At 34.9% G+C, this 17558-nt stretch overlaps 1 long non-coding RNA gene across 1 annotated transcript; it reads right to left on the bottom strand.

The window, feature by feature from the left end:
- Window positions 1-403: 403 nt before the first annotated feature.
- LOC138370074 (uncharacterized) lies at window positions 404-1952 on the bottom strand. The gene is made up of 2 exons (XR_011230018.1): window positions 1672-1952; window positions 404-1019 (listed from the first exon to the last, which is right to left on the bottom strand). It is a non-coding gene; the product is annotated as an uncharacterized lncRNA (long non-coding RNA).
- Window positions 1953-17558: the final 15606 nt, after the last annotated feature.

Genomic DNA, 17558 nt, shown 5'->3' with positions numbered 1-17558 from the left:
GTAGAGGCAACTGCACTTGCAGCTGCACCCGTGTGGCGGTGTAGGAAACCATCAATGTATATGATTTGAGAGAGAGAGAGAGAGAGAATGATCTGTGGACAGAGCATCAATATGGCGTAAGGTATTGGGCTTTGCCTCAAGATGAAGCATAATAAAGAACCCGAATATCAGGAGAAAAAATTACATTAAAAACTGTCCACATGATACACATATATAATCATGTTTTAAACATTTTAATTGTATTATTTGCATATATATATATAATTAGGAAGTAATGTTTATCTGGGTAAGTTGTCAGCTTTTATGAACTAATAGCTAGTGCGGCTTGTATATGGGTACATCCGGTCTCTTACCCTCGACTGCGGCGGTAACTTTATGGTCAGGAAGCCAAAAATATTTATAGTTCAAGTTCAAGTATGTTTATTGAGACAAGAAAAAAATACATCTCAAAGGGATAGAGTAACTTAGGCTATTTCTACCCCCTCTACTTCAAGTCCCTCAAGGGGCGCACAAATTCAGTAAGTACAAATAGACAATTAACATTACAAGAATCCCATTTAACATTGCAGGTTAATATAGTAAGTACAGCATACAATTGTTACACTCTTGGGGCAAAATTTTTGTAGCTCCTAAGTATACTGTCTATCATACCATTATCACACATACAAACAATTTGATGTGGTACATTACTTATTTCCTTATTTCTATAGTTATCAATAAGTTGACACTATAATACATAATGTTCTAAGGTGTGGGCGTGCGGCATACTACATAATTTACACTCCTTATCTTTTTCACTGACATCAACTCCGTATTGCCAGATATATTTGTATCCTAATCTTAATCTCATGTAAATTGAATCCTTCCAAGTTGACTTTCCTTTATCATAGGTGAAGGACGAGTTTGTATTTATTACTGAATAATTCTTAAGTGTGTTACTACTATCCACTATTGCCATTCTTTTTATCATTTCTTCATCTTCATTTCCTCTTATTATTCCTCTTACATCTGTCTTCATTCTGAAATAAAAACCTTTGACGTTACTTTGCATATATGTACATTAATTATAAAATTGATTGGCTTGTGTGCAGGCCTTCACACTCCCTGAGCGAGCCATCAAGTAACTATAAAAAGGCATATATCTTCGCTTTCACTTCAGTTATATTTATACCAAAGTATTAACATGCAGCTTATATGTCTTTCTGATGACATAAAAAACTTCGTTTTTTATAATATATAGATTCAATTAACATTGATTTTCAAAAGGTCATAGTTCCCATCGAAAGGGAGAGCGTCGGCCAAGAAGCCTTGTTTAAAATATGAATATTTTTCCTCTCTAATAAGGTATAATCTCTGTGATGCATTAACACAAACTATTTTATATCTGCCTTTCTGATAACATATATAAATATAATCTTTATTTGTGAATATTTGTTAATTAAGCAATATATCAGAGAGCGTGTAGGGTTCGGTGTTTTATGAACGAAAAGGACTGGAGTAGTTTAAATAGCGAACGCATACCAACGAATAACGCTAGTATCTATATAACAAATTTATTGTCATGTGGAATTGATTTAACTTCCAGACACTTTTTTTTAATAAATATTAAATATTTTGTGGCTGTTTATGAAAAATATTATTATAAATACACATTCTACTTGTTAATATTACCAATTAAATTTGCGACAATTTGAGCCATGAAATACGACGACTGGATCACTGTGTACAGGAGGCTGTTATGGCAGCAAACACTCTCCAGGCGACCATATATCTTGGATAAGTCGCTCCACACAATTGTCGCTTGGACCGTCGACTTCCTATGGCGTCACCTCTCACATATTTACGTCTCATTTCGTTATGAAATTAGATTATTTGAGAGAAAAAATAGGTTTGATCATGTTCTACGTGTAGCACCAACATTATAGTAAGTAAATATACCATATTTCTTCATTACTTACGTAATGCTAATACGTTTTGGGTAGTTTTGGCCTGTTTTGGGATGATTGGGGTAATTCTATGGACCCGATGATACCGTGCTATAGGTTGTGTTCTTGTCTATGTCCGATATGAGGATGAGAAAAAGTACTGGAGCAAGCACAGTACCCTGGGGGAGTGAGCTCTTCACGGTTGATGGGCTGGATTTTATTTTGTTGACTATTACACCTTGGGTTTTGTTAGTCAGGAAATTGTAGATCCATCTGCCTATTTTTCCGGTAATTCCTTTTGAACGCATTTTATGTGCAATAACACCATGGTCACATTTATCAAAAGCTTTTGCAAAATCTGTGTAAATTACATCAGCGTTTTGTTTGTCTTCCATAGCATCTAATGCCATATCATAGTGGTCCAGCAACTGCGACAGGCAAGAGCGCCCTGTTCTGAAACCATGTTGTCCGGGGTTATGGAGATGCTGTGATTCCATGTATTTTGTGATCTTACTTCTTAGCACTCTCTCAAAAAATTTTATGATGTGCGATGTTAGTGCTATCGGTCTGTAATTTTTTGCCTCTGCCTTATTTCCTCCTTTATGAAGTGGTGCTATCTCTGCTGTTTTTAGTATATCAGGAATAACGCCAGTATCTAGGCTTTGTCTCCACAGAATGTGGAGGGCCTGCGATAGTGGTTTTTTACAGTTCTTTATGAATATGGAGTTCCATGAATCCGGGCCTGGTGCAGAGTGCATAGACATACTGTTTATGGCTTCTTCAAAATCCAGTGGGGATAGGGTGACGTCTGATATATGATTTTATGTTGGTATCATATCCATGAAAAATTCATTTGGGTTATCAATCATTGACATCTAGAAAGGGCAGCTTCCCATCCTTTTCCATCTCGTAAGTGAAACGCAACACAGAATTCTGCTCAAATGCCTCCTTCAGCTCCTGAAGAAGTCTGATATTAGGTACCTGTGTAAAAATGTCGTCAACATACCTGCAGTATATGGCCGGTTTCAAGTTCATGTCGATTAAGACCTTTTGTTCGATGGTACCCATGTAGAAGTTCGCAAACAGGACACCTAGGGGAGAACCCATGGCGACCCCATCTACTTGCTTATACATGTGCCCATCCGGGCTCAAAAAGGGTGCCTCTTTAGTACAAGCTTGGAGTAGTTTCCTTAGAATGTTTTCTGGTATGTCAAGAGGAGTACAGGCCGGATCACGATACACTCTGTCCACTATCATCCCAATTGTTTCATCCACATGTACGTTGGTAAACAGTGATTCTACGTCCAACGAGGCTCTTATCCCTGTGGCCCGTGTTCCCCGCAGTAAGTCAACATATTGCTTTGGAGACTTCAGGCTGAAGGCGCAAGGGACATAAGGAGTCAGCAAGCCGTTGAGTCGCTTCACCAGTCTGTACGTGGATGTGGGTATCTGGCTGATGATTGGCTGAAGTGGGTTTCCAGGCTTATGTGTCTTAACATTTCCATACGCATATATATATATATATATATATATATATATATATATATATATATATATATATATATATATATATATATATATATATATATATATATATTATATATATATATATATATTATATATATATATATATATATATATATATATATATATATATATATATATATATATATATATATATATTTTATATATATATATATATATATATATATATATATATATATATATATATATATATATATATATATATATATATATATATATATATATAATATATATATATATATATATATTTATATATATATATATATATATATATATATATATATATATATATATATATATATATACATATATATATATATATATATATATATATATATATATATATATATATATGTCGTACCTAGTAGCCAGAACTCACTTCTCAGCCTACTATGCAAGGCCCGATTTACCTAATAAGTCAAGTTTTCATGAATTAATTGTTTTTCGACTACCTAACCTACCTAACCTAACCTAACCTAACTTTTTCGGCCACCTAACCTAACCTAACCTATAGAGATAGGTTAGGTTAGGTTAGGTTAGGTAGGGTTGGTTAGGTTCGGTCATATATCTACGTTAATTTTATCTCAAATAAAAACAAATTGACCTCATACATAATGAAATGGGTAGCTTTATCATTTCACAAGAAACAAATTTGAGAAAATATATTAATTCAGGGAAACTTAGCTTATTAGGCAAATCGGGCCTTGCATAGTAGGCTGAGAAGTGCGTTCTGGCTATTAGGTACGACATATATATATATATATATTTTATATATATACTGCACCAAGTAATAAGCCAAGTTTTCATAAATTAATTGTTTTTCGACTACCTAACCTACCTAACCTAACCTAACCTAACTTTTTCAGCTACCTAACCTAACCTAACCTATAAAGATAGGTTAGGTTAGGTTAGGTAGGGTCGGTTAGGTTCGATCATATATCTACGTTAATTTTAACTTCAATTAAAAAAAATTGACCTCATACATAATGAAATGGGTAGCTTTATCATTTCATAAGAAAAAAATTTGAGAAAATGTATTAATTCATGAAAACTTGGCTTATTAGGCAAATCGGGCCTTGCATAGTAGGCTGAGAAGTGCGTTCTGGCTACTAGGTACGACATATATATATATACATATATATATATATATATATATATATATATATATATATATATATATATATATATATATATATATATATATATTGGTGTATACTGGCAGCAGGTTTTCTTTCAAACATGTTTCATTGAATATGACCGCATATTCTGTATTTATTATTTTCTGGTTTAGGGCTTCTATCCCTCTAACTATTTTCTTAGCATCAGGGCTTAATTGAAATAGGAGTTCTCCAAAACTCATTTTCGTACTTTTAAGGTGAAGAAAAGAAGTGATTTACTATAGAGTGTATTACACTTATTTGTATAATTTGCACGACGTTTCGAACCTCCATGGTTCATTCTCAAGTGAACAGATCTTACAATACTAGTTGATTTTATACCCGCATTAGGTCAGGTGATAATACAATGAAGGTGAAAACATGGGGGGATACATAAGGGATAAACATAGGGGCTGCAGAAGGCTTATTGGCCCATACGAGGCATCTCCTTTCTAAACACAAAGATTAATCCAGTGTAATTGGCCTGTTATGTTGGACATTGTCTTCTGTGTTGGCATCGATATGTTCTTGTCTTGTCCTTACTCTCATGGTGGGTAGAGTAAATAGTTCCGTGATTTGGGTGTTCATGGTAGGTCGCTCTATTCTTATGTGAATTGCCTCAAGAATTTGTAATCTTCTTGAATCTTGGGTTTTGTCTATTATGCAAGTATTCTTGTTCAACATTTCTCTTGTTAGAGTAATGTCATGGGCTTGTCTCATGTGATTCCTAGGGGCACCAGATTGAAGATGGCATGTCAAAAAAAAAAAATATATATATATATATATATATATATATATATATATATATATATATATATATATATATATATATATATATATATATGTCGTACCTAGTAGCCAGAACGTCGTATTCGGCCTACTATGCAAGGCCCGATTTGCCTAATAAGCCAAGTTTTCCTGAATTAATATATTTTCTCTAATTTTTTTCTTATGAAATGATAAAGCTACCCATTTCATTATGTATGAGGTCAATTTTTTTTTATTGGAGTTAAAATTAATGAAGATATATGACCGAACCTAACCAACCCTACCTAACCTAACCTAACCTATCTCTATAGGTTAGGTTAGGTTAGGTATCCGAAAAAGTTAGGTTTGGTTAGGTTAGGTAGGTTAGGTCATTATGTATGAGGTCAATTTTCTTTTATTGGAGTTAAAATAGCTAACCTAACCTAACCTATCTCTATAGGTTAGGTTAGGTTAGGTATCCGAAAAAGTTAGGTTTGGTTAGGTTAGGTAGTCGAAAAACAATTAATTCATGAAAACTTGGCTTATTAGGCAAATCGGGCCTTGCATAGTAGGCTGAGAAGTGCGTTCTGGCTACTAGGTACGACATATATATATATATATATATATATATATATATATATATATATATATATATATATATATATACTATATATATATATATACCCACATATATATATTCAATACCCATTGAATATATATATATATATTCAATACCCATTGTTTCTGTTCTGTCTTGTGTTGATACTTTTAATACCCTATTAATATCCCCTATTGTTCTGTCTTGTATTAATGCCACATCACCCTTCCCACCTCTCTCAAATGTAGATATAAAATCAGAGAAACGCAAGTTCTAATCAGTTGTGTATTTGTGAAGTCTTTGAAAATGTAATAAGTTTTACGAAACGCGCCCGTGTCGCGTCAGACTAGAAATAAAAAATGAATTTTGGAGAAGTGATTTTTTATTTACCTCCAACAGTGAAGCGTAATGTACGAAAGATTGAGAAAATTCGTGTTAGAATTATTAATCTTACTTTTTCGGTCATATTTAATAATATATATATATATATATATATATATATATATATATATATATATATATATATATATATATATATATATATATATATATATATATGTCGTACCTAGTAGCCAGAACGCACTTCTCAGCCTACTATGCAAGGCCCGATTTGCCTAATAAGCCAAGTTTTCATGAATTAATTGTTTTTCGACGACCTAACCTAACCTAACCTAACCTAACTTTTTTGGCTACCTAACTTAACCTAACCTATAAAGATAGGTTAGGTTAGGTTAGGTAGGGTTGGTTAGGTTCGGTCATATATCTACGTTAATTTTAACTCCAATAAAAAAAAATTGACCTCATACATAATGAAATGGGTTAGCTTTATCATTTCATAAGAAAAAAAATAAAAAAAATATACTAATTCAGGAAAAATTGGCTTATTAGGCAAATCGGGCCTTGCATAGTAGGCCAAAAAGTGAGTTCTGGCTACTAGGTACGACATATATATATATATATATATATATATATATATATATATATATATATATATATATATATATATATATATATATATATATATATGTCGTACCTAATAGCCAGAACGCACTTATCGGCCTACTATGCAAGGCCCGATTTGCCTAATAAGCCAAGTTTTCCTGAATTAATATATTTTCTCTATTTTTTTTCTTATGAAATGATAAATCTAACCATTTCATTATGTATGAGGTCAATTTTTTTTTATTGGAGTTTAAATTAACGTAGATATATGACCAAACCTAACCAACCCTACCTAACCTAACCTAACCTATCTTTATAGATTAGGTTAGGTTAGGTAGAGGAAAAAGTTAGGTTAGGTTAGGTTAGGTTAGGTTAGGTAGGTTAGGTAGTCGAAAAACTATTCATGAAAACTTGGCTTATTAGGCAAATTGGGCCTTGCATAGTAGGCTGAGAAGTGAGTTCTGGCTACTAGGTACGACATATTATATATATATATATATATATATATATATATATATATATATATATATATATATATATATATATATATATATATATATATATATATATATATATATATATGTCGTACCTAATAGCCAGAACGCACTTCTCAGCCTACTATTCAAGGCCCGATTTGCCTAATAAGCCAAGTTTTCATGAATTAATGTTTTTTCGTCTACCTAACCTACCTAACCTAACCTAACCTAGCTTTTTTTGGCTACCTAACCTAACCTTACCTATAAATATAGGTTAGGTTAGGTTAGGTAGGGTTGGTTAGGTTCGGTCATATATCTACGTTAATTTTAACTCCAATAAAAAAAAATTGACCTCATACATAGAGAAAAGGGTTGCTTTATCATTTCATAAGAAAAAAATTATAGTAAATATATTAATTCAGGAAAACTTGGCTTATTAGGCAAATCGGGCCATGAATAGTAGGCTGAGAAGTGAGTTCTGGCTACTAGGTACGACATATATATATATATATATATATATATATATATATATATATATATATATATATATATATATATATATATATGTCGTACCTAGTAGCCAGAACGCACTTCTGAGCCTACTATGCAAGGCCCGATTTGCCTAATAAGCCAAGTTTTCCTGAATTAATATATTTTCTCTAATTATTTTCTTATGAAATGATAAAGCTACCCATTTCATTATGTATGAGGTCAATTTTTTGTTATTTGAATTAAAATTAATGTAGATATATGACTGAACCTAACCAACCCTACCTAACCTAACCTATCCTATCTCTATAGGTTAGGTTCGGTTAGGTAGCCGAAAAAGTTAGGTTAGGTTAGGTTAGGTAGGTTAGGTAGTCGAAAAACAATTATTTCATGAAAACTTGGCTTATTAGGCAAATCGGGCCTTGTATAGTAGGCTGAGAAGTGCGTTCTGGCTACTAGGTACGACATATATATATATATATATATATATATATATATATATATATATATATATATATATATATATATATATATGTCGTACCTAGTAGCCACAGAATGCAGTACTCTGCCTACTATGCAAGGCCCGATTTGCCTAATAACCCAAGTTTCCTTGACATTATATATTTTTGTATTTTTTTATGAAATGATAAAGCTATCCATTTCATTATGTATGAGTTAATTTGTTTATATTTGACTTAAAACTAATGTAGATATATGACTGAACCTAACCAACCCTACCTAACCTAACCTAACCTAAACAAACTCAACTACGTCAATAATTTATGTTCTTAATATAATATAATAATAATGATTCAAATAAACTAACTGCAAACAATTTATTGAAAATAAAGAAAATCACTCGGCCTATTAGGCAAATCGGGCCTTGCATTGTAGGCCGAGAAGAGCGTTCTGGCTACAAGGTATGACATCATATATATATATATATATATATATATATATATATATATATATATATATATATATATATATATATATATATATATATATATTAGTATATTTTGGTAGCAGTCTTTCTTGAAAACATATGTTGTTAAATATGACCGAAAAGGTAAGATTAATAATTTTAACATGTATTTTCTCAATATTTCTTATGTTTCTTTTCACTGTCAATGGTAATTTAAAAATCAATTCTCCAAAATTTATTTTTATTTCTAGTCTGACATGATGTCTGAACACATTTCGTAATAACTTATTACATTTTCAAAGACTTTAGTTTACACACACAACTGTAACCTGTAAACACTCAGTATACATCCATACTTATACTGTACTCGCATTTGTGTGAGGTGATATGGTACAACAGTTTTGGGTGAGGTGAACAAACTTGGGACAAGCACAAGACAAAACATGAAACAATGGGTATAACTTTAAATATAAAGTATAAATAACACACACAAAAGGAACATTGGGTATGTTAGGGGTACATAGCATGGTGTTTACATTCTTGTAAGGCTATTAGTACATGCAGCGTTTCGAGAAGGTCCTTAATCTAGTGGATAATTTTAAGTAGGTAAATTGTAGCAAAATTTATAGAAAGTTGACAGATACTTTGTAAAAAAAAAATGAGAGAGATTACTAGGTATATTAAAGCACATCGATAGCTCTGATTGATAGCATTGACAGCTATCACCAGTCGCTACATGGTGCGGGAGAATAGCTGTGTAAATCCTAGCATTTAACAAGGCATTTTTGTTGATCCAAACCGGGGTTTCCCAATGCAGGACAACGAGGCTAAGCAGACAGCAGCTTCCCGAGAAGGAGCTGCAAAGAAACACGTACCAGTAGGCGCGGGGATAAAAATGACAAAGGTATCAACCAAATCAACTTGGTGTTTATGGATGAATAAATCATCAGGACGAGTAGAATCAACATGACTAAGACCAAAATACTTAGTCCATGTAGCAGAACCAAATAAAGCTTGGAACGTATTAAAAAAAAACAACGGCGGGAAACGCTGGCGGTGGTACCGGCTCCGTCACAGCTGCTGAAATTTCGTGTTTAATTTCGTCTCCACTCAACGTTGCATGGCCTAACTGCTGCCTAGCACGAGTTAAGTGCATGGAGACTTAATATGACATAACTCACAGTGAACCTCAACAGTAATCAACCAAAATTAACCAATTTTCGCCTGCCTTTCTACGACCCTTCTGCCAAGTGTTCCCACTACGCTAGTCATCCCTACTATAATTCACCAAGTATCTACCATTAGAAACGCTACCAAGAATCTATTCGTCGAAAACATGCCCAAACATAACAACAAGCAAGGTAGGGGTGCCTCTCGCTCTGGTTCCATTACTCCTAGAGCTCTGAATGAAACACTGGCAACGCCGCAACCCTCGCCGATGTTTGTAAACACAGCATCTGCTCCCCCTCCTCACTCCCCCCCTTCAACTCACCTCGGATCTCTAGCTTTAGAATTCACTCAATCTATGGCTCCCTGTTTAAACTTCAAACCTCTCCGAAGTAATCCATGGCTCCAGAAACTGCACAACCTTGTGAAAATGCAATCAGAAGCTATTTTGGCCCTCCAAGACACAGTCACCCGACAACAACATACCATAGACTGCCTCCTTAAATCGTCGATGAACAACAACCAAGAAATTCTCAACATACAAACTGTTGCAAATGATGCAATGGATCAAATACGTAAGATTCAGGCTGAAGAAACCCTCACAGCTCAAAGTGACCTCCTTAAAAAGCTGGAAAAACAGATCAATCTCCTTCAGACTCACCAGGCGGCTTCCGAAGATGACCAAGAGCAACAACAACTTCATGACTCCCTGATAATTAGCTCTACTGATCTACCTGTTGAACAACAAGGTGAGGATTGCTGTAACATAGCCAACACCCTAATTAATTCAAAGATCAGTGTCAATGTTCAAATCAAATCGGCTATTAGGATAGATAAAAACAATCCCCGTAACTGTAGGAGAATGCTCATCAAACTTGCAAATCCCTCTGCGAAGTTTGACCTCATGCAAACAGCTGCTAAGCAAAAAACCAACCTCTATATAAATGAGTGTCTTACTAAGCAGCGTGGATCCCTCCTCTACAGGCTGCGCCAAGTTCGCAAACAAAACCTTGGTCTTATCAAGCAGTGCTACACAAGGAATGGTACGATTATTGCGAAGAAAGAAGCTACAGGAAAAAGATATGAAATAAAATGTGACCAACAACTCCTGGCCTTCTTAAGTGATTGTGGTATATCTGAAAACCTGAACCCGACCAATGCCAGTACTTAAAATAACTCTTTCAGTGCCTGAGCCTAACCTAACTTAATCTAACTTTGTCTAAGGTGCTGTCTCTGCCTTACCATTTACCTGATGTTCTCCTATTCATATAATTTCCTAAATAATCCATCAAGTCTCCATACACTTATGCAAGCATCTACCTCAGTTTCATTGTAAAATTTTACTCTTAAATCTAATCTTACCCTATTCCAGTTATATTTTAAATTTATTTGTATTGATCTATGTCAATTATTGAAATCAATTATTGATCTCATTTTTGTTCTTTTAATTAAGTTCATACTAATTATAAGTTAAAACTAAGCTTAATAAAATTTATTATCTTTAAGATTATTTTACTTTACAATTATCATTTGTCAAATTTTTTTATATATTCATCTTGACAGTCTCTACTGATTTTTTGTTCTCTCCGCCAAACTTGTGTATCCTCCATGGCTATCTAGTGACCTTAATTCTACCTCTAATTGTTTCAATTCCTTGTTTGCTTGCATTTATTGTTGTGTCTTGCCATAATTATTCTCTAATTTAGCAGACTCAATACTTTGTAAGCTCTTATTGTATTGTTATATTATTATATTGTGTTTTGCTATAATTACTTCCTATTTTACAGCAGATTTGTTTTTCATCTGTTCATGTAATTGCTTATCTTATTGTATTGTGACATTCTTTTCTATATTGATATATATTTTCTGTCTATTGTTACTTACAGTGTACCTGAGAGTACCTGTAAGCAATCTACCTCATTTTTCATTTTTGCTCAATTTTTTTTTGGTATTGCTTAGTCTTGTTTATATTTTTGTTTTGTATATCTATATCTTGTGTTTTGTATAGTCCATGTTTATATGTTTTTTTCTTTAATCTCATTCATTACCTAGGTTTCCTAGCCTAGCCATACTCCCTTACTCCATTGTACCCCTGTAAGCCTCTTTTGTGTTTGTTTGGTACAGTATTGTGTACATTTATTTCTTTTTGTTTTTCTTGATTTTCCGGCAATCAGCTTTTTTTATGCAGTCAAGTATAGACCCAGAACTTAACCTCTTATCCACTATCTATGACAATAATAACTTTAATGATCTAAATTGCAGATATTTTGCAGCACATGATGTAAACAATGTATTAACTCATAGTCACAATATCTCTGTAATCAATTTGAACGTTAGATCCCTAGGCAAACACTTCGATGATGTTAGTGCCTTGATTGAAGCTATTGACAACAATTTCTCTTTTATTATACTTACTGAAACATGGTTGAAAGATGATACTACTCAACTCTTTAACATGCCTAACTACTCAGCAATCCACAACTGTCGTCAACTTCAGAGAGGTGGTGGCACTGCTCTTTACTACCACCAAGAACTAACATGCTTAAAAGAAATTAGAACTAGAGACTGCTATGGGGAGTATATCTTCGCCAGCTTCAGAGTCAAGGGTGCCGAGTCTATCCTGTCTGTGGGTGCAGTTTATAGAATTCCTAACACTGATGTGTCCGAATTCAACTCAAACCTTAGAAATCTAATACTTGATAACAGACTGAACAAAAACCACCTAATTATCGCAGGGGACTTTAATATTGACCTCTGCGAGCCAGAACACCCTACTGCTGTTAGCTTCCTCAACTGTATGAATTCCTGCTTCCTCATACCCTTAATCACTAGACCTACTAGAATCACTGATAGCACTGCCACGACTCTTGATCACATCTGGACAAATATAACCTCTCCGCTTACTTCAGGTATAATCACCGATAGCACTACAGACCATTACCCCACATTTCTCTTAACTAGCATTAGCAAACCACCTCTTGAGTCAAGAGAGATACGTTTTAGACTACACAATGAAACTGCTATAGACAATTTTATAACTGCTACTGATAATGTCAACTGGGAGTCCGAGTTAGGTAACATAGAGGACATCAACCTAGCAGTTCAATCTTTTCTTCAAATAACTCTTATCCTTTATAATACCCACTGTCCTATGCTTACAAAACAAGTCACAACCAAAAGGCTTAACAATCCCTGGGTTACAAAGGGAATACTTAAATCTATTAATAAAAAACATGACCTTGAGAAAAAGTATAGGTTAGGGATTGTCTCCAAAGAATTCTCAAAGAATTACTCATTATTGCTATCTAAGATAATTAGACGAGCCAAAACTAAATACTACGAAGATAAATTTACCCAAATAAAGAGCAACATTAAACAAACATGGAGAACAATTTCACAAATATTGGGATCAAAAAAGTCTTTAAATAACAAACCGACTCTCCTGTCTAATAACGATGGTCAGCTTTCAGCCTCTGATTCTGCTATTGAGTTCAATAGGTTCTTCTCTTCCATTGGTTCATCCCTTGCTAATGATATTCCATCTTCCAGTACTGACATTAAGGACTATCTTACAGGGAACTATCCCCAGTCTCTGTACCTAAAGCCTATTAATTCCATTGACGTCAATGAGATAATCCTTTCCCTTAAAACCAAGTCTGGTGCCCTTGAGGAGATACCAACTTTAATCTACAAAAAAGCCTCCAGATCTTTAGCCCCTGCTATTGCTTTGCTCTTCAACAAGTCACTTGAACTCCAAACCTTTCCAGATATTCTAAAAAAAGCGAGAGTAATGCCTGTCCACAAATGTGGTGATCTCACAGATGTTAACAACTACAGACCTATATCAATCCTGCCAAACTTGTCAAAAATTTTGAAAAACTAATCTATAAGCAGCTTTACTCATATCTAGCCAAACTCAATATACTTAGCCCTTGCCAATATGGCTTCAGGCTCAAAAAAAGCACTAACGATGCACTTATTAGTATGCTTAACTTGATTCATACAGCTCTTGATAAAAATGAGTTCCCTGTTGGGTTATTTGTGGACCTGCGTAAAGCTTTCGATACTGTTAACCACCAAAACCTTCTTCTTAAATTACATCATTATGGTGTCAGAGGACACTCCCTACAATACCTCAAATCCAACCTTACTGACAGGCTCCAATGTGTTTCTGTGAATAATACAATTTCGCCCACCCTACCCATCAACATTGGTGTTCCCCAGGGCAGCATACTTGGCCCTCTCCTCTTTCTCATCTACATTAATGACCTTCCAAATGCCTCCCAACACCTCAAACCAATCCTATTTGCTGACGACACAACCTTCATTTACTCCAGTCCTGATCCCCTTGCTCTAAATGCCACAGTAAATACTGAGCTAAATAAAGTCCATCTGTGGCTAACTGCCAACAAACTCACCCTTAACATTGACAAAACTTTCTATATTCTGTTTGGCAATAAATCCTCTAATCAAATAAATCTCAAAATAAACAATACCCAAATTTGTAACAAATTAGATGGCAAATTCCTTGGCATTCTCATTGACCACAAGCTGAATTTCCAGGGACACATTCTAAACATATCAAAAAAAGTTTCAAAAACTGTGGGCATTCTTTCTAAGATCAGATATTATGTACCACGCCCTGCCCTGGTGACTCTCTATTACTCCCTTATCTATCCATATCTCAACTATGGTATTTGTGCTTGGGGCTCTACTACCCAAAATCACTTACGTCCTCTAATTACTCAACACAAAGCTGCTATTAGGACAATATCCAATTCTGGCCCCAGACATCACTCGGTACCCCTATTCAAATCCCTGAATATGTTAGACATTAAGTCACTGCACATTCTCTCATGTGTACTATACATATACAAAACTCTAAATTGTAATGCCAATCCTGATCTCAAAAGCTTCATAGAAGGTTGTTACAGAACCCATGAGCACCACACCAGAAATAAATACAGTTTTGATATTCCTAGAGTACGACTTAATCAAACCAGAAATGCTCTACAAATCAAGGGGCCCAGGATGTGGAATGACCTTCCCAACCATATTAAAGACAGTACCTCTCTCAACCAGTTTAAGTTAAAAACGAAGCTATACCTAATAAATTCCCTGTAACCTACCTTACCTCTCTATTGTCAACCCATGTATGTTTTTTTTTTTTTTTGTTTGTTTGTTTTACAATTCAACGCTGTTTTAATGTAATTTTCTGTAATAATTTGTAATTGTATTTGTGCTGTTTTTTCAACAATGTTCCCCCCTCTTTTACCTCTATTTTTATTTGTACTCAACGCATTTTTTTCTTTTTACCCATTAGTTTTAAGCTTTAGTCAGTAGTGTTTTTTCCTGCTCGAAACGCTTTGCGTAATAGTGGCTTTAGGCATTGTATGTACTAGCTCTTATCTATAAAGCCAACAAACTTTGTAAAATCTCTTTATGTATGTACCTTTGCCTAAATAAAAATTATTATTATTATTATTATTATTATTAGAACTGGAAGGAATCGTGTAAGTGTGACTGCGGAGGGAACAGCACCGAGCACCCCCAGTAAGAAGGAGGGGGGGGGGGCCAAAGAGGCCCAGTTTTTACATGTTTTTACCCAGTTTGCAAGTATTTACGTCCTTAAAATTTTCTTAGATTAAGGACCTGCCCGAAACGTTGCGCGTGCTAGTGGCTTTACAAGACTGTAATTACCATATTTGTATCCTCACATTCCTTATGTACATTCTTGTATATGCATAAATAAATAAATAAATAAATAAGTTGTTACAATGAGAGATGGAGCCACTCCATGTGATGAGGTGGTCATCATTGGGAGCTTGGGGCTCAACCCAGCCACAGAGGTGGGAGGGGAAGCAGATAGGGGTAGTTGGGACCTGGTGGACCTAGCACTCACAAGTCAGGTAGTAGAAGAGCTCCCAGAACCCCATCAAGCAGGGAGAGTCAGGAGCTGCCTGATCTGGGACCAATGTAGTGTGGGCTACAGAGCCCAGTTTTCCATCACAGTCCGACTTGGGGGCCTGGTCTCCCACCCCTCACGTCTTAGAAGTTAAAAAGAGGGTCAGATATCAGCATGTAAATGAATGAGTAAACATTTCATCAACAAACAAGGCCCCATACCCACCATGGAGCCACAATTAGAGGATAGGACACCCAACAAGACAAAGGCCCCCCCCAGGGGTGCACTGTAGATATACGCCCTACAATCACAACCATAGGAATCATCAGTCCGTCAAGATATAATGGAAGCTCAGCACGATATAATTGGGCTCGGCAATGATGGAAAAGATTGACAATAAAGATGCCCTCTTGCTCGACATTGCCGAGTACCACAGTTTTACGGGTGAGAGGGTGTACCTCCCCAAAAACCCGGTGTCTAAACAGAAGAAAACATCTGAAAGAATAATCAAGAATTGCAAAACGTCACAAGGAAATAGCAATTAAACAGGAGAATTGGGAAGGAAAAATTAAACTTAATAGGAAAAAGCATTCAGCATCATTAGCGAGGATGGCAGCAAGAGCATTAGGCTTCAAAAGGACAGAGGACACTGTCCCATGGAGCATCACACTCTAGCATCCGCCAACCAAGCCCCCTCATGATGGCAACGGGCTGGAAAGGGAGGGAGAGATGAGAAAGACGAGAGGGTGAAGAATAGTGCCCAGTGTAACACCAGTGTTAATAGGTAGAGTGGGTGAATTGGAATCATTCACAGAGACATACTGGAGCCTGTCACTAAGGTAAGACTCTAGGTATTGGAGGGATTAACCTCTTACTCCGTAATGTTGTAATTTAAGAAAGTTAATGTGTTAACAGTGTAAAAAAGTCTTAATGTAGGTCAACAAATAAATGAACAAGGGTACTCATTTCTTCCAAGAGCTGCATATATAAAGTTAATCATACTAATTGGTGCATGATTGGTCCTTTTTTGGGCCTGAAACCATTATGGCAAGAACTAAGTAAATTTTGTTTTGCTAAATAGAAATAGGATTAAGGCTGCTTGTAGATTAACTCTTTAAAAAATTTTAGACAAAATCTGCAGAGTTGATATTGGTCTATAATTGTTGACTTCAGTGAGATTGACACTTTAATGGACTAAGGTTACTCTTGCTTTTTTTTCCCTTAGAATATTAGAAAAGGTTTGGAGTTCAAATGATTTTTTGTAGAGCAATGAAATGGCTGGAGCTAAAAATCTAGAGGTTTCTTTGAAAATTAGGGTTGGTATGAGAACAATTGGTACCTGTGCCTGGGGTTCATTCATCCACTGCAAATTACCTGATGCTCATCACCACCCAATAAAAATCTGCTATCAGAACAATAAAATTGTCTTCAAACAACACACAACCTCTCTGTTTAAATCCATGAACATGCTAAATATACACTCGCTCTACACATTCTCTTGTGCTATTTACATGTACAAAACCTTGCTCCTAAATGCTAATCCTGATCTGAAACTCTCCATTGATAGATGTAATAGAACCCACGAGCACCACAACATAAATAAATATCTGTTTAATATAAATTGAGTCATGCTAATATAATTGCCAGTAAGGTTTATGTAATTCACAATCATCTTAATATAA

This window comes from Procambarus clarkii, chromosome 30 (genome assembly GCF_040958095.1).
Source record: "Procambarus clarkii isolate CNS0578487 chromosome 30, FALCON_Pclarkii_2.0, whole genome shotgun sequence".
In the NCBI taxonomy this organism is placed as follows: Eukaryota; Metazoa; Arthropoda; class Malacostraca; order Decapoda; family Cambaridae; genus Procambarus; species Procambarus clarkii.
This window is presented reverse-complemented; position numbering and strand designations above follow the sequence as displayed.